The sequence below is a fragment of the Lactuca serriola genome, chromosome 5 (genome assembly GCF_051521515.1).
Source record: "Lactuca serriola cultivar US96UC23 chromosome 5, Lser_US96UC23_V15, whole genome shotgun sequence".
NCBI classification, from domain to species: domain Eukaryota; kingdom Viridiplantae; phylum Streptophyta; class Magnoliopsida; order Asterales; family Asteraceae; genus Lactuca; species Lactuca serriola.
Window position 1 is genome coordinate 160,581,906 of NC_136412.1, and position 27,108 is coordinate 160,609,013.

Below are 27,108 nucleotides of genomic sequence, written 5' to 3' on the forward strand. Positions count from 1 at the left end.
AATACATACGAAAACGGAGTCCGTATGAAGGAGTTATGAATTCTTTGCAGTCATTTAACAGTCTAAACGCCTCCTATTGTTAAATTTGAGATTGGTCGAGAATTAGCCGACGGAGTCTAAATGAAAGTTGTAGATCTTGATTTTACCTACGCGTTCAAAAAAAAGAACGTCAAAATCGAAGCTCGTGTGCGAGAGTTATGATTTTTCTAAGTTTGAAGGCTAATATGCGATAGGGGGTGACGTGGCACCACCAGAATTGGACACGTGGCACCACCAGAAGGCTGCCACATGCCCCAACTCGGCGAGTAGGTCCTCCTACTCGGCGATTCCATCAGGATTTCACACTATAAATAGAGGTGCCAAGTTCCATTCATTCTCACACCTTTCCAAACCATTCTTTCTCTTTCTAGACTCTCTCTCTCTCTAGCCCCCTAACCCCCCCCCCCCCCTAAAAGCCTAGGTAAACCCCTAGCACCCGAAGGAAGCCCCGAGGCTCCCGGAGTCCCGAGAAAAAAGTCTTTCGGCTCGGGAACGCTGCTCCAGCGAAGCCCGGTTTTCGAGAAAACCCGTTGTAAGTGAGCTACGCCTAACCTATCTTTAGTATAGCTTATGTTTTAATATACTAATGTTATTAGGACCTTAAAATAAGTATTTGGGCTATTATTATGAGTTATACTGAGTGTTATTTAACGCTTATATAATAATAATAATAATAGTTGTACTATTAATTAGTCGCGGTTAACGTCAGACTAAACCCTAGTCATATTGATACTAGGTTTTGTCGAGGAAATTGTTTTAAGAGTAACGAAGTGTTGTCCGAGTGACGAGTCACCGCCTAATCAAGTGAGTGCATAGTTACTTTCAGCTTACACATAGATATTAAGTATTTTAAATAAATTACATGTTGTGTGTGTGCATATTATCTGTATACTTGCTATCTATGCTGGATGAATGATTTTATACACATTTTTAATGATTTAAACTGTATATGTATTTTCTATCTACAAAATGTGTTGGGTAAAACATGGGTTGATGTAATAGTTGTTGTTGATAAAATAAAATAATGAGAGGCCTCGTTATAGATGTTATTGATGACCCGGTCATCTAGCGGAGTATAGATGACGACCACGGACTATTCTAGACAGTCTAGTGGAACACTAGCAGGCTCGCAACCTGTAGGTGCTTATTCGAATTGTGTGTTTATTCGAACTGTGTGTTTGTTTGAACTGTGTGCTCACCAGGTGTACTCCATCCCCCACATGGTTGCCTTTAGGATATTTATTGCTTAGGAATCCCCCTAGTAGTAATGTCCATCCCGATGATAGTCCTTAGACTAGGTCCCTTGTGTTAGATGTTTTAGGGACGTAATGTGAGGATAACGGGAATGGGTAATTGGGTTGATTGTTTGACGTTTAAACATAATAATTATATTATTGTGGGTTGAAAACCCTATGTGCTCACCAGGTTTCCCAACCTGACCCACTCAGTTTATTATTATCACAGGTGTTGATACGAAGTCTCATTACACTGAGAGATTTAAAGAGATGTAGATCACTAGTGTAAATAAATGTAAGTTCTGTTTATGCTTATGTTTCTGTATTAACGATGACATCCCAAGTGTTTTGAAATGAATAAAATACGTTTCTTCGAAAATGTTTTGATAACGTATTTATCGTGGTTTTCTGGGAACAAATTCCGCAACATTTTTATTAAAAGAAGTACTCTGATTTTTAAACAAAGCATAAACAAAATCAGTCTTTTATGGCCGTAAAAATGGGGATGTCACAGTTTCGCCCACGGGCTTGGCTGCAAACACTTGTCTCTTTTCAGATTCAGCTCCTTATCCTCACCTTCGGTTGGCGTTTCTACAGATACCATCAGGCACTTCCCAGCCAAACTGCTGACTCCTTCTCTAGCCACATACGCTCTACAATGTGAGGGCTTTCTTACTTCTTCATCTTCAGAGTCGGTTGACTAGACTTCAACTCCACCGAACTCGTCATTTTCCCGATTCTCCTGCACAACTAAAGCATTCATTGAGCTATTTGTTGCTTTCTTTTTCTTTATTTCTTCCAACTTTCGCAGGTAATAGGCTTCATCATCTTCACCGTCGTTTTTCTCTGCCATCTTTCTTAGCATACAATCCTTCGCAATGTGGTTCTTTCCGTGACAGTAATTGCAATCATATCCTGAATCTCCTACCAGCTTGCTTTCTCTCTTCTCATCATCCTTTTGGGTGACGTTCTTCTATTCTTCTTTAATCTTTTCTGAGTTGTAGCTTCCTTGCCAGTTTCGGTTCTTATTGGCAAGGAATTTTCTTCTTGCAAACTTCTTAGGATTGGAGACCATCATTGCATATTCTTCGCTTGTAAGATCGCACTCAGAAAAATCTGAATCGTCTTCTTCTTTCATCACATTCTTTCCTTTCGAGATAAGGGCTAATGACCCCATGACGGACAATGCCTTCGCTTCTTTTGTTACTGTGCTTTCATGGGATTTTAGGATTCCCATCAGTTTTGCCAGCGAGTAAGACTTGAACTGTTCATGAGCCTTTACTGTTGAGACCACTACCATCCACTCAGGTCTTAGGCTGTTTATAAACGTGACTTTCTATTCAATCTCCTTTCTTTCAATACCATGCTTCATCATCTTGCTGAGCAGATGATTGTAACAATCAAACGTCTAAAGAAGAGTCTCCTCAGGTTTTTGAGCAAAGGCACCGAACTCATAGAGCAACAAGGTTTGTATTGAGTGCTCTAGATCTTCATCGATTGAATACAGTTCTTTCAATCTGTCCTATATCACTTTTGCAGTAGAGCATGAACTGACCATACGGAAGGTGTTTGCTTGTAGGGCAAACCGGATCATCCTTAAAGCTTTGAGATTGCATGTCAGCTTATCTTTTTCATCTTGTGGTATCTTTTTTACATCCAATAAAAGCTTATTATCTTCCTTTTGAGTTTTTATTGTCCTTTTTGTTCCAGAATGGATGAATGGACCGATCGTAATGGCTTCCCAGATGAGATATCCATTATCTTCAGATCCAATCACGTAATCTTCAAAGTGATGTGCCCATACTTCGTAGTCTTGAGTGTAGAGAATAGGAACCCTTGTAGTGGATCCAATGTTATTGGAGATGTTAATGGGATTTGCTTGAGAGTCATCGTGTAACATGATGAGCTTCTTTTTCTGATCTGCTAGAATCAGACTTGTAATCTAAAGATTAGGGTTTTTATCAATTATTGATAAAAGCGGAAACCCTAAAGAATTCTTCACACAGAAGAGATGTGTATGAGTAACACAGTCTCTTGCTCTGATACCAATTGTTGGAATAGTATTCCTTAAAGATCGATAGATTTAAGTAGAAAAACAATAAATGAAACAATAAGAACACAAGAATGGTTTGAATGATGTCAAATGATTAAACTTTGACACCTCAGAAGAGCTCTATTAAGAACTTCGTCTGTAGAGGTGTTTACGGTTACAATGCAAAAGATAATTAATCACTCTCGTACTAAGGCATACATCCATGCACTATATATAGTACGTAACCCTAATCTATAATCACAGTTGGACAAGCCCAAAACTGGATATACAAAAGAACAACCCATGACGCAACACATAAAACCTAACATAATTTTATTTGTAAATATTTTCAGAAGGAGGGATTTAAATGGTAAATTGGGGATTTGTTTCGAAAAGAATAATACAAGGAGGGACTATTTGTGTTATTATGGGAAAGAGCTTAAGGAATTGGGTATATAGTCTCGTAACCATCTAACCCTAACCCTAAATGCTCCTCAACACTCCAACCGCCACCTACCTTATACCCCCTCCTACCGGCGCCGCATCAACGTCATTCTGATCAGCTAGCGAGCACCGGACCTCCATCGTTCCCCTTCTCTTGCTTCCCAATCATCGCATCTCTTCAAAAGTCACCTTGCACCGTCACCATGACGAGCGCCGCTGCTGCTGCCCTTCGACGACGAGCTCTGCTGTCGGATTCTCACCTCTAACCGTTGTCGCACCACTTCTGCTGAAGACGGAGCTCCACCGCCGCTCCAATCGGTGACAAGGGCCACCGGATTTCCTCCGTCCGAATCAAATGCCATCTTCTTCATCTGTTTCCAGCGTTGTATCTGCTTCTATCACGATTTCGGAGCCTTCTCAGTCGCCTCCTTACCAACCGATGACCAGAGCCGCCACCCTCGTTGTAGAGGCCGTAACTACCAGCCTTTGCCGTCATGTCACCGTTGCGGCTGTTTTGTCCGTCCTGTCATTAATCGCCGATCATACTGCCTCAAGGGTTCCGTTTGGGTGCATGTCCAGTAGCGAGAAGTTGTGTGTGTGTGATGTTGGACGGAAATCGAGGGAAGGAACCACCATGGCCGCCAACCATGGTGGTCGCCGCCTGTTGCCATTGTTCCGTCACCACCAGCCATTGTGGGAGATGGTTGTGTGTGTATGTTTTGCTATGTATTTAGGTGTGTGTATTAGTGTGAGTGTGTGCGTATTATCGAGTTGTACATTGTAATGGTGCCAAAGAAAATAATAATAGAAATCTCAAACTACCACCATAAAGTGGTGGCTGCCGCCTCCTGCTGCCATGTCGGGTGGCGGTGTGCCTCATTGCATTTTTGGACTCGTTTGGATGTTTGGATGTTTGGACAAGAGGCTACTAAACCATAATTGGCCTAAAGAACCAAATTGGGCCCAATAAAGACTTAATCGACCCAATAAGGCCAAAAGTGGCCTTGAGGCCCAACCAATTGATTAATGGGCTAATATTTGGGTTGGAAACCCAAATTGGGGTTGGAAAACCCTAATGCCATGAAACGCTAATTTTGAGATTTATCGGGACCGCGCGGGAATTACTTAATAAACCTAAGATATTAATTAATAATTAAACTTAAAGTATTAAATTATAATCATTGGTAAATTAACTTAAGGCAATGGTGGACTTAATGGATTAAGTCCTTAATAGATTAAGCCCTTAATGGGTTAAGTAGAAACACTTAAACCTAATCGTCATCTCATGTGAAAACCCAAATCTCTATTGGGCCTTGATTTGGACCTTCTTATTGGGATTTGGCAATCGGACTGTTGATGGGCTTTCCCAATAACAAGTAAATGGTCTAAAATGATTAGATGGGCTTTAGGGTAAGGCCCATGTGAGAGAATTGGGCCCAATGTGGAAAATTGGGCCATACGTTGGGTCTTGGCTCATTACCTTACTTTTGGGATTTTGTAGTGTGAGTTGGACCTCGGGCTTCAAACCCAATTATTAATTGGGTATTGTTTGATGTTGACAGTTCGGGAATCTGTCAACTAGCAGCTGGAGTTGGATTTGCGGGACTTCAACAGTGCTAGGTGAGTTATCCTCACTATACTAAGGGGTCAAAGGCACCAAGGCCGGTCCATTTGATATGTTATCTTGAGTTGTGTTAGATGTTGAGTATCACTTAGTGTTGCATGCTAGTGGTTATGCCTGTTAGGTAGGTTTGTAGGACTACCTGTGATGTTATATGATTATTGCATGCTCAATTCTTATGATTTATGTGTTTGTCATATGGGATGGGTTGAGGTTTTACTGCTTTGTGTGGTAGCCAACAAACCCTAGGAGCATTCTAGTTATGGGCTTAGGGAGACTCGTACTGTGGTCTTGGGAGCATTCCGGTTACGGGCTGAGGGAGACTCGTATTTTGGGCTCATGGGTATTACAATCTGTAGGGCTATGGGCCCGTTATGTGTTATTATGTTTAGTTTGTAATGATATGATTATGTGGACTGTATGTGTATCGGTATTTTAGGGGTAACTCACTAAGCTTTCGGGCTTACAATTTCAGTTTATTGTTTCAGGTACATCAGGGGATCGCGGCAAGGCAAAGGCATGATTGTACAGCTCCTCACTTTCTGTTTATGTTTCTGGGATATACTCTCATAAATAATATTTTGAAAACAAAGTTGTAATGATTTGATGCACTTGATATGTTTTTAAAAGTTTAAATTGTTTTGAAATTTCTGGGTGTTACAAGTTGGTATCAGAGCTTTGGTTTGAGTGAATTGGAGGAACATTCGTGTGAATCCAGTCTCAAATCAAGGAAAGGTTTTCAAATTTTTTTTTAGAAACTGGTTTTCAAAATATAAAATAAAATAAAATAAAAAAGAGGATGCAAGGTGTACGATCAGCCAGAGCCAGTAAGTAGACCCCAAAATACCATACAGTTGTTTGATTATGTGATATGTTAGAACAACATGCTAGTACTAGGCTAAGGATCTTCATGAATTGCATGATAGAATTTCCTAATTATATGATGCCTGCTAGCCTAGGGCTTCCTTTATATGAAATTGACATCATTACTGTAGTTGCTTAGTTTATGCATCGCAGTCATACATAATTAAGATCTTATAGCCTGAGAATGTTTGATTTGGCCTTATGTTTTGTTTTTGTTTGATTGGGAGCTTAGGGTAGGATTGCATATTCGAAAGTCTATAGGGTCCAACGTTATGTATGGCTAGCATACACTAGTACTGCAGGGTTGGTGGAAGTTTCATGGATGGGTGGGTTGTAAGGCCGGAAGGCCAGTTATGAGATATTTAGTATTCCTCTAGAAGTGAGGGTTAACCGCTCACCATGTTATGTATTCAGTTAGGGCGTTGTGGTGATACTTGAGACAGATATGGAAAATAGTATGAGCTCGTACTACAGAAAGCACATGACCTATACGCGTGTCAAGGAAGTCACAACCCCTAGGGTTTGGTTGAGAGTTGGTTCCCTATCATTATATGGGTTATCAGAGATCTTTCGGGTGTGTCACCAGAATGGTGGTTGCGAGACATCTTCAGATTGGATTCGGGTTATGATCAGGAGCTGGCAGCCAGGATAGGCCAGTATTGCCAGAGGATCGCATCAGTGGGATCATCCGGGAGAAGGTGATCGAGATGGTTTGGGGACAGCTTCCGGAGACGATTGGGTCTATCAAGACCGCCATGGTTGAGTATTTTGATGAGCGCTATGCAGCTATTGCCGAGACGGCTTTCGTGGCAGCTATAACAGCTGTAACAACGATAGGGGGAGGAGCCAATCTAGCTTTCTAGTATCGGGACTTCGATGATGTGAAGCCCAAACATTTGATAGGGTTCAGGACCGGGTTATATCCATGAGCTGGCTATTTGACATGGAGGGATGTTGCTTCACATGTTCATGTCATACTGACTAGAAGGTCAAGCGCGCTCCGAACCTGCTAGGATTTGGGACGAAGGATCGGTGGGGACTTGTTACTGGGACATATTTTGGTGAGCAGAGGGCTGCAGTTACTTGGGATCAGGGGGATGTTTCGTACTTGTACATTCCGCGGGTTGATCGAGGGAAGCTGTCATAGGAATTTCTAGATTTGAGACTTTGCGGGATTTATCCGAGGCCGGGATTCGAGTCGCGGGGACTCCACAAAGGAGTGAGGATTATGTTCATCTGGGGTTTTGCAGATGGAAGTAAAATGGTTAATGGAAGGATTGGAATGTTTTTTTTCTAGGAAACGGACTGTACCCTTCCAATTTTCGAGCTCGAAGGAGTGAGTAGAGTTGGGACCCCATGATTAGGTTATATTCCAGCTCGGGGTTAGCTAGTCGCAGAGATAGGCGACCGTATGTCGGCGCTGGTAAGTGCAGGTGGGTCGACATGCCATGAGTATCTTGTGAGGCGTCTGCGATTACCGACCCGACTCGTAGGAGCTAAGATCCGAATCGCCTTGGATCTCTTGTATCGGGTGGTAACGATTGATTGTGCGATCTATTGCACATTCAAGATTAGAGACTATGTCTTGCGAGTAGTTGTGGCCCAGTTAGGGGAAAAGATTGTATGATCTATAGTAGTTCAGTTGTGGATGATTGAACTGGTGAGTGAGTTAGGATGCGAGACCCTAAACGGTATGATTTTTTTAGAGCTGAGAAACGGGGATCTGTTGGAGCACTTTGGGAAGATAGGTATTATGTGGGAGGTCTGCGGACAAGGCCCCATAGGATGGTTATTCAACATTGTCAGGATTCAGTGGTTCTAGTAACCATTACTGATTGGCGGATGAAAGTGTCAACGGAAGTAGCTAGTTATTGAGATATTAGTTAGAGCATCTATCTTTTGGAATTCAAGATTTAAGTGTGCGATTATTCGAGCAATAGGGATTGTTGGTTTAACTGGGATTCAGGAAGTATTCAGCTAGTTTTTTTTTAAGTGTGTGATCATTTGGGATTGGCTAGTAATGTAGCACTAATTAGTAAGTGCTGGTTGTTATAGAATCGATCATTGGAAGTGAGAAAGATTGGGAATTCTCAAATTTTTATGTATTATGAAGACTTGGTCGAATCTAAGTAGGGGAAAATTGTTCCAGAATGCAGAAGCAGGAGCGGTTTTGAAAATGGGATAAGTCTCGCATCGTTGTTAGGAAGGAAGACAACTCAAGTGGTTGTTGGTTTGAGGGTTGTGTGAGTTGGGAGTTTGGTAAAACTCCCCAACATGTGAATTGTGTCTTCTCGGTGCTTGATAGTAGAGTTTGGGAAATCAGGTTCGGACTCTAGCCATGAATTGCGTTCAGTTATGTGTTAGGTCGAGTGTGTGTTCGACCGGTATGGAAAGTGTTGTAATACGACGAGGGTAGCCGTAGCATTCATTAATGATCAGGTGGTATGGGAAGTGTTGTAAGATTGTGGGGGTAACCGTAGCATTCACAAGTTTTTTCAAATGATTAGATCAGGATGGACTAGTTCACATAATTGTGGGTAGGCCACAACATGATTGGAATTAGGTAACGATAGGTCGCTGGAGACCACACATGATGTAAGACTACAATTATTCTGGTAACATCTATTTTTTTAGTATTTGATTTGATGGTGACATGTTGTCAGGCTGTTCTGATCAGATGGATCAAAGAGATTGATGGAGCCATGAATGGCGGTATAGCTAGGACAATTATTACTAGTCGAAGTTCCTCCGGAGGTCGCGTGGAGAAACTGTAACATTGCTCGTGTATTCAGCAACCGTGCCAAATTTTAGTATTCCAGGTGAATTGCTACCAGGGTGGTCTCAGTGGTTTTTAAAGCAATCAGAAGGCAGCCTACCGTTTTCGAGAGTTTCTGTGTTTAGGGCACTATTGACGAGTTAGGTTCTCAGGTGTATGAGAAGTATCCAGATGTTGGAACCCTAGTTATCAGGAGTTGAATAGTTAGTTGGGAGATAAGTGTAAAGAATTCAACAATGATACATTGTGGGCGGTCTGTCAGTGAGCCAAACCATCTCAAGATTTAAGATTTTGGAACGAGTAAATGTAATCATATTGCAAGGAATTCAATTATCATCAGGTTTCAGAACCCTGTGAGGGTTTGTTGCGGTTGCCTTGGAAATGCTAGTGTATGCTCATGATTGTTGTTCAAGTTGTTTGGCATGTAAGGAATGAGTATAAATGATTTCGGGGATGAAATCAAATTAAGTAGGGGAGAGTCGTAACACCCCGTTAAAAATAGAATAATTAAATAATAAACCCGGAACCCCGAGAAATAATTTTAATTATTATTTTAGATTTTCATAGCCCAAAAGCAAATAATAATTAATGGGATGTTAGTTTCAAGGGTTAAAGTGTAATTTTGGGATTTATTTTTGTAAAGGATCTTAGAATTCAAGGGTGTTTTGGTATCATTTGGACTTATATTAAAAAGATTCTTGGGGGCAGGGACTAAATGGTAAGTTCTGGACCTAACTTGAAAAGAGTTTTGTAAAGGAAAGTCCATTTGGTAAGATTTCGGATTTTATTTGTAAATATTTTTAGAAGGAGGGATTTAAATGGTAAATTAGGGATTTGTTTCGAAAAGAATAATACAAGGAGGGACTATTTGTGTTATTATGGGAAATAGCTTAAGGAACCGCGTATATAGTCTCATAACCATCTAACCTTAACCCTAAATGCTCCTCAACACTTCAGCCGTCACCTACCTAATACCCCCTCCAACTGGCGCTGCCTCAACGTCATTCCGATCAGCTAGCGAGCACTGGACCTCCATCATTCCCCTTCTCTTGCTTCCCAATCATCGCATCTCTTCTAAAGTCACCTTACACCGCCGCTATGACGCGCGCCGCTACTGCTTCCCTTCGACGACGAGCGCTGCTGCCGGATTCTTACCTCCAACCGCTGTCGCACCACTTCTGCTGAAGACGGAGTGCCGCTGCCGCTCCAATCGGAGACAAGGGCCACCAGATTTCCTCCTTCCGAATCGACTTCCATCTTCTTCATCTCTTTACGGCGTTGTATCCGCTTCTATCACGATTTCGGAGCCTTTCAGCCGCCTCCTTACCAGCCGACGACCGGAGCCGCCACCCTCGTTGTAGAGGCCGTAACTACCAGCCTTTGACGTCGCGTCGCCACTACGGCTGTTTTGTCTGTCCGGTCGTCAATCGTCAACGCAGCTGCCTCAAGGGTTCTGTTTGGGTGCATGTCTAGTAGCGAGAAGTTGTGTTTGTGTGTGATGCTCGACGGAAATTGAGGGAAGGAACCACCATGGCCGCCAGCCATGGTGACCGCCGCCTGTTGCCATTGTTCTGTCACCACCAGCCACCATAGGAGATGGTTGTGTGTGTATATTTTGCTATGTATTTAGGTGTGTCTATTAGTGTGAGTGTGTGTGTATTATCGAGTTTTATATTGTAATGGTGCCAAAGAAAATAATAATAGAAATCTCAAACCACCACCATAGAGTGGTGGTTGCCGCCTCCTACCACCATCGGCTACCATGTCGGGTGGCGGTGTGCCTCATTGCATTTTTGGACTCGTTTGGATGTTTGGATGTTTGGACAAGAGGCTACTAGACCATAATGGGCCTAAAGAACCAAAATGGGCCCAATAAAGCCCTAATCGACCCAATAAGGCCGAAAATGACCTAGAGGCCCAACCAATTGATTAATGGGCTAATATTTGGGTTGGAAACCCAAATTAGGGTTGGAAAACCCTAATGCCATGAAACCCTAATTTTGAGATTTATCGGGACCGTGCGGGATTACTTAATAAAGCTAAGATATTAATCAATTACTAAACTTAAAATATTAAATTATAAGCATTGGTGAATTAACTTAAGGCAATAATTGACTTAATGGATTAAGTCCTTAATGGATTAAGCCATTAATGGGTTAAGTAGAAACACTTAACCCTAATCGTCATCTCATGTGAAAACCCTAATCTCTATTGGGCCTTGATTTGGACCTTCTTATTGGGCTTTGGCAATTGGATTGTTGATGGGCTTTACCAATAACAAGTAAATGGTCTAAAATGATTAGATGGGCTTTAGGGTAAGGCCCATGTGAGAGACTTGGGCCCAATGTGGAAAATTGCGCCATACGTTGGGTCTTGGCTCATTACCTTACTTTTGGGCTTTTGTAGTGTGAGTTTGACCTCGGGCTTGGAACCCAATTATTAATTGGGTATTGTTTGATGTTGACAGTTCGGGAATTTGTCAACTAGCAGCTGGAGTTAGATCTGCGGGACTTCAGTTGTGCTAGGTGAGTTATCCTCACTATACTAAGGGGTCTAAGGCACCAAGGCCGACCCATTTGATATGTTATCTTCAGCTATGTTAGATGTTGAGTATGACATAGTGTTGCATACTAGTGGTTATGCATGTTAGGTAGGTCTGTAGGACTATCTGTGATGTTATATGATTATTGCATGCTCAATTCTTATGATTTATGTGTTTGTATTATGGGATGGGTTGAGGTTGTACTGCTTTGTGCGGTAGCCAACAAACCCTAGGAGCATTCCAGTTATGGGCTAAGGGAGACTCGTACTGTGGGCTCGGGAGCATTCCGGTTACGGGCTGAGGGAGACTTGTACTGTGGGCTCATGGGTATTACAATCTGTAGGGTTGTGGGTCCGTTATGTGTTGTTCTGTTCAGTTTGTAATGATATGATTATGTGCACTGTATGTGTATCGGTATTTTAAGGGTAACTCACTAAGCTTTCGGGCTTACAGTTTCAGTTTATCGTTTCAGGTACATCAGGGGATCGCGGCAAGGCAAAGGCATGATTGGATAGCTCCTCACTTTTTGTTTATGTTTCTGGGATATACTCTCATAAATAATATTTTGAAAACAAAATTGTAATGATTTGATGCACTTGATATGTTTTTAAAAGTTTAAATTGTTTTGAAATTTCTGGGTGTTACACATAGGATTGAAATGGGTATACAAGCTGAAACAAGACCCAGGTGGAAAGATTCTGAAGTATAAGGCAAGGATTTTAGCAAAGGGATACGTTCAAAAACACGGAGTTGACTACGATGAAGTTTTCGCTCCAGTGGAAAGAATCGAAACGGTACACGTAATCCTGGCTTTAGCAGGTACCAACGGATGGCGAGTGCACCATCTTGATGTTAAATCTGCATTCCTAAACGGGAACTTGGAGGAAGAATTATATGTTTCACAACCTAAGGGTTATAAGAAAGATGGTGAAATCGAGAAGGTCTACAGGTTGTCAAAGGCGCTCTATAGGCTAAAGCAAGCCCCAAGGGCCTGGAATGCATATCTAGATATGTATTTGAAAAGTTTGAGTTTCATAAGATGTGCACTGAAATACTCTATATACACGAAAAAGGAGGATGGTGGCTCTCTAATTGTGTGAGTGTATGTGGACGATCTACTGGTAACAGGTAGCTATGATCGAAGTATTCAGAACTTCAAGAAAGATATGAATGTCAAATTTGAGATGAGCGATCTGGGTCTCTTGAGTTACTACCTGGGGATTGAGGTAAATCAACAAAATACAGGCATCACACTAAAGCAGGAAGCATACGCAAAGAGTATCCTTGCCAAGACTCGAATGCTAGACTGCAATCCCACCAAAAGCCCAATGGAACACAAATTGAAGCTAAGAAAAGATGAAGAATGAGAATTGGTAAATCCCACGGAATACAACAGCTTAGTTGGAGGACTAAGGTACTTGACACATACACGTCCTGACATCACATTTGCAGTTGGAGTGGTCAGTCGGTTCATGGAAAAACCAACAATAAAGCACCTTCAAGCCGTGAAAACCATACTAAGGTATGTAAAAGGAACCCTAGACTATGGTTTAGAATACACAAAATGAGAAAGAGAACTCAAAATCATTGGGTACACAGACAGTGATTTAGCTAAAGATGAAAATGACAGGAAAAACACAGGTGGTATGGCATTTTATGAAAATGGAAATTTAGTGTCATGGGCATCTCAGAAACAGAGATGTGTAGCTCTGTCTTCCTGTGAAGTAGATTTTATGGCAGCTACCATGGCAGCTTGTCAAAGGATATGGCTGAGACGACTTCTCATTGATATAACAGGTCAAGCTATAACACCTATGACCATGTATGTTGATAATAGGTCAGCCTTTGACCTCATGAAAAACCCTGTGTTACATGGAAGGAGTAAACACATCGACATAATATTTCATTTTATCATAGAATGTGTCGAGAATGGTGAAATAGCTATGACTCACGTATGTGGAAAGGAGCAGAAAGCAGACCTGCTCACAAAACCATTGGCAAGAGTGAAACATGAAGAGATGAGAAATTTGATTGAAGTGAAGAAGATTGGAAGCTCTAAATTAAGGGGGGAAATGTCAAAATAATTCAAAGCCTTTTTTTGTCATTATGCACGTTTTTATTTATCCTTTTACCAAGTCTAGCTAATTGAATAAGTCCAGCCCATGTAGACATGTGGTTCCTGTTTTTATGCAGATAGGTAGAGTCACTTTCCTAGTTTCTAGCTTTGCTCTAGTTATTTAAATAGGATGGCAATATGTACGTTTAGTATTATCTTCTTTTGTTCTTTTCCTGTTATGTGAATAAAGTGTAGAATTCGCCCTCCTATTCTGTGTTCATTTCAGTTTTACTTTCTTTCCTTTTTAGACTTGTGTTACTCTTTTGCCCCTATCTAATACCAACAACATAATGATATCTATTTAAACAAAAAATAAGGAAAAGAAAGTCCAAAAAGAAGAAGAAGAAAAACATGACTACATATGCTTATAACCATGCTTTTTTACTACCTCATCTTTTAGAATAGGAAAAACAAGAAACACATGCATAAATCAGAAAAGTAAAACATTGTTGCTAATTATTCTGGATTATGACAACATTTCCCCCTAATCCAGAATTTGTTACTTCTTTGACTCCAATTAGCTCCCTCATTTCTTTATGCTTCACACGTGGCATTGCTTTCATGAGTATGTCAGCTCTTTGTCGTTTGCTACAAACATGAGCCACTCTTACTTCTCCATTCTCCACACATTCTCTAATAAAATGAAAACAGGACATCAATGTGTTTGTTAGGCCCATGAAACTTGGGATTTTTCATGAGATCCAAAATTGACTTGTTGATCTACGTGTAAAGTTGTAGGAGCTACTGGTTGTTTGGTTATCTCTGTAAGAAGACAACATATCCATATCGCTTGACAGGTTGTCATGGTGGCAACCATGAACTCCGCTTCGCGTTAACATAGGGCTACACACCGTTGTTTCTAAGATGCCAACGTGACCAGATTCTCTTTGATTTAAAATGCCATACCACTTCTACTTCTATCATTCACATCCATTGCCAAATCGTTGTCAGAGTGACCACTAATCTTGGTTTCATTCTTTCCTCTGGTGTAGACTAAACCATAGTCCACAGTAGGGATGGGAATTAGAACCGGAAAACTAAACCAGAACCAGAATCGTACCGGAACCAGAACCGTTAGAACCAGAATATGCAGAAACAGTCCCGACCCCGGATTTAAAGAATGGATTTATCCGGGTTTCGGGTCTCGTTTGAAGTCATATTATGATGAGGTTTTTTGAAACGTGTAGTTTAGAGTTTGTACATGATTATATACTATAGTTTTATCATTTTTGGGTTCATAATCATTGACATATAGTCCCCTAAAGTCAGGATATCAAAGCTTTATTTTTATATTTTGTAAAATTTTAAAAATGCATATCCACTTCGTTTGAAGTCGGATTATCATTCGGTTTTTTGCAACGTATAGTTTAGAGTTTATACATGATTTTAGACTATCATTTTTGGTTTAATATTCAATGACTTACAGTACCCCGAAGTTGGAATATCAAAGTTGAAATTTTTCAAAGTTCAACCACTAAATAATTACCAAAAAAATTCCAGATTTCTCGGGTTTTCCGGTTCTAGACCCACTTTACCCGGTTCCACCGGACCCACTTTTATGTTTCTAGGTTTTTCATTGGAAATTAGATCATAGATGGATACACCAGCGAGACCCCTTGCGGTTCAATAGGAAACAAAAAATAGCTTTCTTTGGCCTATCTTCATCGGGATGTCAAACAGGCAAACACCTATTGAATACTATTGGTTGTAAGCAAAGATAAATATCAATGGATCCAAACCTGCACAACTGGTGCATAACTAGTTGATCGAGAAAATGAAGTTATTGGGTTTCCATCCATATACAGAGAAAGTAATAGAATTTTTATTTGCAAACATATCGTCAATGCACAAATTATGGCTTTAAATTTGGGGAGGATTTGAATTTTGAGTTTCATTTTTACAAGAGAAGATATTGGTGAAGATTTGAGTGGAAACAGAAAGCAACTGTGTTTGACTTAAGGATGATGTCAGCAAATAATCAACGGGTGTAAAATATAGGATTAAAATGCAATTAATGGTCCTGATTTCTTCAATTTATAATTAAGGGTTCTCTTTTAATAATATTTAGAGATATAGATGCAGAATAAAAGAAAATGTACAAATGTAAATGATAAATGTGAACTAGGTTATAGTACGTAGGAACCACAATTGCTTTTTATAATTAAATTTTTATAGTAAAAATTCAGAATTGTTAATCAATTATTTTAAATAAAATATAAAATTAAGTAATTTATGTTTTTTTATTTATGTAAAATTATAATCGTTGATTGAAATAAATATGTGAAATTATTTTTCAAGATATACTATATAATTTTTATTTGTGAATTAATAAAAAAGAAATGATATTGTATAATGAAATGTTAAATTAATTATTAAAATAAAACAACCACAATAAGTGAAGTAATTTAAAACTGATATATGACAAATAAAAAAATTAAATTCTTGAAATAAATATATGAAAAATATAACAACTTATAAATGAAAATTAACAATAAAGTTTTAATAATAATACGTTATAAGAGATAATATTCTACAAAGTATTTACAAATTTCTAAAAACTTCTTTATACACAGCATTATAACTATTCTTGGCTTTTGTTAGTTTTCATTCCAAAACAAACGGCCAATGAAAATTGTATTCTTTGGAAATTGAATGAGATTTTTTTCAGATGGAGTTAATAACATTCTTGGAATAAAGCTCTCATTTCCAATATTACTTCAACATATGATAACCACCTTGATACCACTTTTGCCCAAAAACATCGCCTGTAGTATAATGTCATTACATAAGCCCTTTTTTTTTATCAAAGTTTCTCAGTAACATAACTGGAAAACCAACTTTCAAAACTAACTAATGATTAGGCAGACCTGAGACTTTCAGACCATTTAAAGTAATGTATACTTCCATGTGACAAAATGTTGTATTTGCATTAAAAAAGATTAAGAAAGGCAAAAGTTGTATTATCCAGAGCAATGAATGTAGGATACTATAATTGGTCTTTACATCTCCATAACATACTTATAAAAAATTATCATTTTATTTCAATGTTAAACATTGCAAATATTACTGTATATAATCATAAGTTATTTATCATAGATCCTACCTACTCGAATAGTAAAATACATAAATAAGGCTGATATGTATACTATATTCAATAATTGGACATATAGGATCAGTAAACGTGAGATTTAAAAAAAAAAGTTCTCCTTTAGAATCATAATTTTTGGAAATGTTTATATATAACTTTACATTGTTGAAATTGTCTGTTTTTGAATATTTTGAACATGGAGTGTAAAGTTATTAATATAACTTGTTTTATAACATTCTATTTTCTGGAAACCGTCAAATATAAGAATTATATATATATATATATATATATATATATATATATATATATATATATATATATATATATATATATATATATATATAAATGCTTTTTTTTAGATTTTGAAAATTAAAAGGGATAGAAACAGGAAGCAGAAATACATAGATGATAGAAATGGGTGGAATAGAAAAAAAAAAGTAGATAGATGATGGAAGAAAGAAACAGGAAGAAACATATGAAATACCTGATATCTTGAACTTGTTTTTTAGCAGATGAAATAGAAACACAAAAAAGAAAGAGGAATAAGACGAATGATGAAAGTGTTCAGGATTTCTTATCGTAGCTTATGCATGTATATATCCGTAGAATAATCAAATGCAAATCGTTAAAAATGTTTTAAATATTGGGAGATATTCGAATTATCACATTAAATAAGGATGTGATACCAGATGTTTTGCTGGAATGCGTGATTTATTTTTGAAATACCATATTTAAAGGTTTGTATGTTACCAAATTACCTTAATTACAAATGATGTTATGTAAGACTTAATATGAAATCTAGATTCTATGGAATATAGGTGTTAATTTCTAAATATTATTAAAAGAGAAATCTTATGACATCATCTAAAACAATCGGGGTCATTGATTGTGTTTTCTTTATAGGTTTTATACCCTTAGATCAATTTGCTTATGTCACCTTGATCAAACAAGAAGTCAACCCGTTTGTTTTGAAACCTTACGCGATAATTTTAAAGTTTCCAAAATCAATTTTCGTTACCAATATTAATTTTCATTCGTTATATTAAGAAATTAAATGTTGGAATTGAATGAAAATGATTTCTTTCCAAACTTACAACTACAAAATTGGTTCCTTATTAATGTAAATCTTAAATTTAGGCTCTATTTCCATTCAAAATTGCTTTCCAAATATATTATATGTTGAAATCTCGTAAACTACTAATTTCAATTTCAAAAGTTTCAGATGTTATTATGAACCAATACACTTTCAAGCATGATATCTTCTATTTTAAGTTTAAATGGGATTTCAATTGATTACCTGCTAATTTTTATCATATTGACTTGTGTATATATTTCAAAACTTTTTAATAATCGATTTACACAAACATTCTATCATAATTCCTCCGTAGAAAACAAAAGCAAAAAACTTCAACCTTCCCATCGGTCTGATTAGTCGAATAAGTGTATGTGGTTCTTCCTTAAATCCTTTTAATCTGTAAGTTTGATAATGTTTTCGAATTTATATATTTTTACTCATTCGTATGATTCTTTGTCGAATACTTATAATTTGGATGTATAATGTTGTTTTTGAATTTTATTTTTTGATGTTGTGTTTGGTTCTTGGTTCCATCTTTTTAATCGGTAACTATGATCCTATTTTCGAAAAAAGTAAGCTCAATGTTAAACTTGGATGTGATATATAATGAAATTATGATTTTACATGTTTGTATACCTTTGTAAAAAATCAATAGACAAGACAAGAGAGGACATGCCATTATATAAAAGATGGGTTGTACAAAAGACATGAACGCCCTCATTAGAAAGTTTTCTTATGTCTCCGATAATAGTAGAATAAGAATAAGAAATATACTTTCTCAACAACTGATGTGAGCTTTAAAGTTAAATATAAGCATGTTGTCAAAGATGAAAATAGGCTCCCATATTCTTTGTTCAAAAGAATCGGTACCATACATGGGCAACTAAGAATGCACGGTATAATAGAAGTGTGTACTCAACTAGATTCAGCATTTGACCCTGAAATACCAAAAACGCCCCTCAGAACCTTCTGAAAAAATCAGGTATACTCAAGGACCAAAAATGTAATCTACTCTAAAATTAAGTAAGAAAAAAAGAAAAATATAAATTTTGTTGTTGTGTTATACTTTTTTTTGTTTTGGTCCAAGGGCAAAATGGTCATTTAAAAAAAAAACTAACAGCTAAGATGTTAACTTAGGCAATCATAAGAGATTTATGAAATAGTGAAACAAGGTCCAAAAACTGCAACCTGATTCTTTTAGGGATCAAAACCGAAAAATCAACTAAACACAAGGACCAAATATGTAATTTACTAAAAATAAATGAAAAAACCTTTGTTTATACCCATTCCCCCTTTGAGGTCATAGTGGTTGATTGAGCTTCATCACTTTTTCCTCTAATTTGCTCTTTGCTTTCTAGTAAGGAATGTTCTTGTGACATCCCCATTTTCACGGCCAGAAAAGACCGATTTTTTTTTTATGCTTTATAAAAATCATAGTACCTCTTTTAATAAAAATGTTGTGGAATTTGTTCCCAGTAAAACATGATAAATACGTTATCAAAGCATTTCCGAAGAAAAGTATTTTTAATCGTTTTAAAACATTTGGGATGTCATCGTCAATACAGAAACATAAGCATCAACAGAACTTACGTTCATTATCACTGGTGATTTATATCTCCTTAATCTCTCAGTGTAATGTGACTTCATATCAACACATGTGATATAAATAAACTAAGTGTGTCAGGTTGGGAAACCTGGTGAGTGCATAGGGATTTCAATCTCACAATGTTATATCATATATATATAATTTAGAACTCACAAAATATACAATTTCACCATATATATATATATATATATATATATATATATATATATATATATATAAGTAACGCTTACCCTACCTCGTTAATCCTTACAACAAGACTATCCATACTCTCGGATCTAATTCATGCTCTCGGATCAATAATTGTGCCCATTCCATACTCTTGGATTAGGGACAGGTGTCTATGTGTAAATCCATACTCCCAGATTAACGACGAATAACTATGTCCTATCCATACTCCCGGAATGAGGACGACTGGCTATGTCTTAATCCATACTCCCGGACTAAGGACAACTGACTATGTCTTATCTATACTCCCGGATTAATGACAGTTGACTATGTCCAATCCATACTCTCGGACTAGGGACAATGATTGTGTTTAATCCATGCTCCCGGATCAATGACATATACTAAAGTTCTATTCTCTGAGTATAACTAACTTGTACTCGTAAGAAAATACTACCCAATATTCCACATAATTAATTTAGGTTTACTCTTTATCCTAAATTATCATATATAATTAGGTATGTTCTTTAACACGTATTTCAGGCGAACATCAATTAACTCGCACATAAACATATAATTAATAATTCAATTAATACTTGTATTAAAATCATGTTCATGAAAGGGACTACGCACTCACTTGATAAGGTGGTGACTCGGCACTCGAACAACACTTTGTTACTCTCAACATAGTTTTCCTTGGACAAAACCTAGTATAATTACCACTAGAGTTTAGTCTAATATTCACCGAGACTAATTAATAGTCTAGCTATTATTACTATTATATAAGCGTTAAACAATACTTATATAACCCATAATAATAGCCCAAGTACTTATTATAAGTTCCTAATAACGTTACTATGATTAAATAAAAGCTGTATTAAAAAAAGCGTAGGCGTAGCTCACTTACAACGGGTTTTCTCGAAAACCGGGCTTCGCTGGAGCATCGTTCCCGAGCCGAAAGGCTCTTTTCTCAAGGCTTCGGGAGCCTTGGGGCTTCCTTCGGGTGCTAGGAGGTTTACCCAGACTTTAGGGGGGGGGGGGGTGGGGGCTAGAGAGAGTTTAGAGAGAGAAAGTGAAGTAGGGATGGTGTGAAGAATGAGGGAACCCGACACCTCTATTTATAGGTTGGAAAACAGCTCTACTCATCGAGTAGGTCCTCCTACTTGTTGAGTCCATGCCACATGTCACCTTCTGGTGGCTTGCCTTGGGGAGAAAGCCTTGGCCCATATTCAGCCACGTCACCCGATTTCGCACAGCACCCTGTCGATTTCTAAACCCTGTAACTTTCGCATAAGAGCTCCGTTTTTGACTTTCTTTATATCCTCGCGTAGATAAAAACAAGGTCTACAACTTTCATTTAGACTTTGTCGGCTAATCCTCGATCGATCTTATATTTAACAATAGGAGGAGATTATATTGTTAAATGTTTGCGCAAAATTCATCACTTCTACATACGGACTCTGTTTTCGTCTGTATTTTTATCGTTGAGTTCCTATTAGTGAGATCTTCAACTCGCATTTTGGTCACGTAGGCCAAAAAACCCTCGAACTAAAATTCGAGTTTCGGGCCGTGCATTGTTGTGCCAAATCTTAGAAAATTCATAACTCCCTCATACGAAGTCAGATTTGGGCGTTCTTTTTTTTATGTTGTCGGTTTAACTTATACTACAACTTTTGTTTAGATAACTAAGGCTAAAAAGTCCTCTATCATAAATTCACTATTTACGTCTCCCAGTGCCGTGCCGGTTTTGCCGAAAAACTTCGACGGTACATAACTTCTTCGTTATAACTCGGATTTCGGCGTTCTTTATATATACAGAACCCTTGAGACATATTATAAAACTTGGTTAAGATTATTTATTCTAAATAATCTTTTGTCTAAAAGTCATTTTCGACCCCTATTATCTCTAAATTGACTAGCCCGGATCTACGGGCGTTACAATTCTTTACTACCACTGAATCATTTCTTGCACGTTCTATATCCATTGATATAATCCCTATTGTATTTCAAATTCAATAAAAAAACTATAATCAATTAATTTCTCATTGAAGTTAATAAGTTATAAATTTATCTCACTTCTTGCTCATCTAAGTTTTCTCATTGTTACAGCATAGCATGTTGATCATATCGCATATTTTTCTAAATAAGAAACACTAATATCAACAAAAGAAGCTATTTAATTTCATAATAAAGTTGAATTAAAAAATAAGTAAATAAATAAATAAGAATAAGAACCTTGTATTACCACCATATTTTATGTTTGACCTCATAATCATATTCAAATCCTCCAATAATTTGAGGCATTATGATTAACCAAAATGCAGCAATGTTTGGATCTTTCATGCTATCAATAATATGTTGAAACACAAAAACAGATGTTTTGAAGTTTTGAAGTGAGATAATTGTTACAAGAGGAAAATGGGTAGAATCGTAATTGGCATTTACCTCATAAGGGTTTTTCATTTTTTTCATTATGTTGTAAGCTTTGCATGGAAGCTCAATAATCTTCAAAGTAAATAAAACTAAGGGGGTGTTTCTTTTTTTCTTCATTAAACTCTGTAATGAATGAATATATGGATAAAGTGTTCTATACATAAAGATTGTAAATAAAGATGAAAAATAAAAAGCAATGGATTATTAGAAATCACAAAAAATAAGAAGCAAACCTAGGAACCAACATCGAACAAAAACCCAACTTTCTTTACTTCAAAAAAAATCAACGTACCTGCACTTATTCAAAACCGTAGAACGGATTTCACAAAATAAAATATGTTATTTCATAAAAAAAGGAGTCTGAAAAAAAAAAGATGGTGGTAAACTGAAGAATGCATATCAAAATCAACAAAAAACAAAGATATAAACATAAATGATGCACCTGATAAATGATTATGTCATATTATCCTTAAAATAAAAAAGAAGAGATCAATGAATCTTAACATTGTCAATGATAGTTACAACAACTCAGATTAAGGAAAAAAAATACCTGATATGAGAGACCAAGTGGACGGAGATTATTAGCTTCGGTGCTGATTTATTGGTTAGAGTTTCTTTAAATTTAATATTGTAGGGGTTTTTATGTGGTTCATTTTGAAGGAACATAAATAAGTTGCTATTTTTTGAAATAAATTAGTTCGATTTCGCAATATAGCCATAAAATAACAATGTATTTTGAAAGTAAATTGTCAAATGTTAGATTATACTTTTGTAGACCTTTTTTCATGCATGGTTGACTATATATAGTTGTTTTCTGTGTCACAAGTAAAAAAAATGTTTAAAGGTACTTATATGTGATGAGTAAGGTCATTGAACTAATAAAACAAAAAATGTTGTCTGTAAAGAGGTCCTTCAATGACTATATATTTACCGATTTTAGTGTATTTTCTACACATTTCGATAATACCAATAACTTTGCTTTATATATATATATATATATATATATATATATATATATATATATATATAATTATTCTGTAATATCTATATAATTTTTTTTATGTATGCATTCCCCGCGTTTAACGCAGTTCGTAATCTAGTTTCGATTAAAAGGTGCAAAATCTTAGGTATAGAATGCATTAAATGTATTCAATTTATTTAAGTATATTGAATTCGGTAATTTTGGTAGTTTGGTAAGCAATATTCGGTAATTTTGGTAATTAATTTTCAAAATCAAACAAATCATACATACTTATAAAGCTAGCATTTTTTCTTGAATCTCATGCATTTGAAACCTAATTTTTTAACTTCCTCAAACCACATTCATTTGAAACCCCATTCTTTAACTAATGCAACTTAAAAGTTTTCTTAATTATGATTTAACACTCAAAATTTTTATAACTTATATTATGTTTAATTAGCATTTAGTGAAAAGTTTACTATAAAAAGATCAATCTTTTGGGAAGACATGCATACAAATCATATACAAATTTCAAAAAGAAGACAAACTTAAAGGTTTTTGTGTTGGGTTATGGTCTTAGGACCACTTTTGGAGATATGTTATTATATTACAGCTTTTAATTTGTAAGTTTGTTATACTAATTCGTCAAGATTGTAGATGAATGTATCATTTTTTCTTATAGTTTGATCGCGTTATATTTTTTTCCCAGTAGTATAAATTAGACCATTCAAAATCGTATGTTTAGAGATATTTTGTTTTCTCAAACTAAACCATTCAAAATCATATGCTTATAGATATTTTGTTTTCTCAAACTATATTGATTTGAAACCTACATAAATTTTTATATTCCTTAATTAATAACATTTATAATATTTATAAATTTCTAATAATTTGTTGCATTCTCTTATTATATATGTATTTATATTATTACATTTTTCTTACAAAAAGTCGTTATTTGGTTGAAGATATTGTTATTTAAAAGTTTTCATATAGTTGAAGCATTCACGATCCAAATATGATGATTTGAAGAAATGGGTTATGTTGCATCGATGATAATTGTAATATGATTTTTCTTTCAACCCAAGCAAATGAAGTTTTTCTATTATTTCTTTATATTCAGTTTCTCATTTAATCTTTATATGTGATTTTTGTGTATTACTCAATCTTGAATGTGACTCTCCAAACATCAATGTTTTGCATGGAATATCTTTTTGATTCTTCTTTTTCAAGAAAAACATTTTGTATGGTTGAATGGTGTTAAATGAAGAAAGAAGATTCAGAAAACGGATATATGTTTTTTTTGTTTGAGCAAAGTAGGCTAATGTTAGTTTTTTCTTTTGATTTAAATGTATATTTATGTAACATTTTTATTTATATATTCAACCACCCAAACTTTTTATTTATTTGATTGTAGTTTTTCTATTTTGATTATGTTTATTTTATATTATTTTTTTGTTAGGTTATCCTACACAACATATTTACAAGACAATGTTTAAAAGATAACATAATTTTTAACATTGATATGTAATTATGATTGACTTATCATGATATGTTCTTCATATGAAAGTAATTTATCCATATTACTACGACAAAAATTACATATGACATTTACTAAGATATATATTATATGTGATTTGTTTAGCATATATATGCACCTATGTATGTTATAAATTTATAATAAAATATCTTTATGTTTTATAATTGAAGGGATTAAAATGATGCATCAAAACCAATTATTTATAATAATAATAATAATAATAATAATAATAATAATAATAATAAATACACATTTCTAAGTACCGCATACATTTGAAACTCACACTACAACTCAAGAGTTTTCTAATTTATGTATATATTTATTAGTTACAACTCAAGAGTTTTTAACTTATGATTATTAATTAGTAATCACTAATAACTTTTTATTTTCCATTTTTTATAAGGTTGTAAAGTTTTTACTCATTAAAAATATTAATGTATTTGAAGAGATTCGTGATTTAGAAATGAAGAGTTAATATAAATGTTATAATAGATGTTTTAGTGTTTTTATGTTAATTTGGTAAAAGTTATTATTTTAAATATATAATTGTATTCTCGCGCAACGCACGGGGATTCGTCTAGTGCATTACATAACGACAAGTAGCAAAATCTGACGTGGAGGAATAATGAGATGACACGTGGATGCTAAAACCATTCTTTTATTAATAAAGATAGATTAAGTTGAATATGATATCAAAACTAATAAGTAAATAAATCTATTCTAATAAATGAAAATATTTTTGCTACATGTCAAACTTTAATTGATTTCGCAACTTGTAATTTTATGGTTATTTTCAATTAAAATTTTCCACATGACATTTTATGGTTGTTTTCATTTTTATTAAATTTCATATAATAATTAGTTAAATGTATTAATTGCAATAAATATAAGAAATAAAAATACATATTAATTTCATTAATTGATTTTCCATCTAATTTTAAAATTTCTAAATTAAAACACTATTAGTTTCTTTTATTTATATATCTAAATTATTTGTTTAAATTTAAAAAAGAAAAAACACTTTAATTTTAATAATTCAATATTTTTCTAATTTTTCTTATGAATTCAAACTTCTTATGTATTTAGACTTTCATATTTAATTTTTTTCAAATGAACTCATATAATAAATAGGTTTTACACATAATATTAAATTAAATAACAATACACAAAAACCTAAATTATATGTTAATAACAATTAAAAATTAAAAATGCAAAATAAAAATAAGACGACATCAACTTTTTAATACTTTCATCAACATGTTTAGACTTTCATATCTCTAAATATTATTAAAAGAGAACCCTTAATTCACATACGAAGCAATCAGGACCCTTGATTGCATTTCAATCCTATATTTTTCACCATTAGATTAGATTGCTTACATCATCATCTTCAAATAAAATTCAAACACAATTACATTTAATTATAGAATCTTTAATTTATATATGAGATACTAGTTTCTCTAATTAATATTTTTCCTAATTTAACTCACTTATTATAGCTTCTGACTTCAAAATTCAAACCCGTTTAGTTTTTATTAATTTTTTTTTTGAAAAAACTCATTAAATAAACATATCAATAATTTGGTCATTAACCTATAAAATCTAATCTAATCCTATTAAATTAGCAAAATATTTAAGAGTAAAAAATAAAGTCAGTATTATTTATAATTTATCTCCCGGTATAACCCACGTAAAATAAATCAATTTGAGATAATGGTTTTGAATCTAAAACTCATTTATTAAACAAGTCATTTAATTTGAAATTCTGATTCAATATAAATGATATCATTTTTTTTCCAGATGAATAACCGAAAATCTTCAAAATAATATTTTAGGATCCCATTTTTTTTGGAAGATAATGATTTCCTTATTGAAAAACAACCTATATATACGTTTACATTGAAGTCTTTCTTCTTACGATTTTGGATTAAGTAATATGATTTTCAGTGTTCTTCTTCAACGGTCTTATTCTATAATTCTTTTTTCAAGGTTCTTTATTTACCATATTCTCCTTCTTCTTCTACAATTTCTTGTATTTACTTTGTTTTTATTACTTGTTATTACTGTATTCCTATTGAGAGGTTATGAAAAAAACTAATCAAATCCACTTTAAGTATATTAGTTTCATTCATTTGATTATAGAAACAAAATTATATCCTTAATATTAAAATTTTTAATATGCTGACCTATGTTTGTCAAGAGAAAGCCATAAAAGTCGTTTAACGTATGATGGCAAAACTCGTGGAATGGACCAAAAGCAAGATGAAGAAGTTTTTTATTGTTACACTTCAACTTGCATGAACAAATACATCTATCTTGTTCGAAGTTTTTCAATAATTCTTTTATACATATTATTATAGTCTTTAGTTAAATTTTTTAATTTTATATTACTGTATTTGTTTATATCAATGACTTTAGTTTCAAAATCGACATTCAAGTACAAAACTTTACCAGTGTGGTGTCACTTACGTTATTTGACCGTGACACAAAGAAACTTCTGAAAAAAAAATGCACAAAAGTTGCTTCAAAAGTTTAATGAGGTTATCGATATTATCTTCATTTATATAAAACTAATTT

General features: G+C 35.0%; 1 pseudogene; it reads left to right on the forward strand.

Annotated features, from left to right (window-relative positions):
- LOC145053194 (polyubiquitin-like) overlaps window positions 1-27,108 on the forward strand; it is an 88,351-nt pseudogene that overhangs the window by 55,648 nt on the left and 5,595 nt on the right.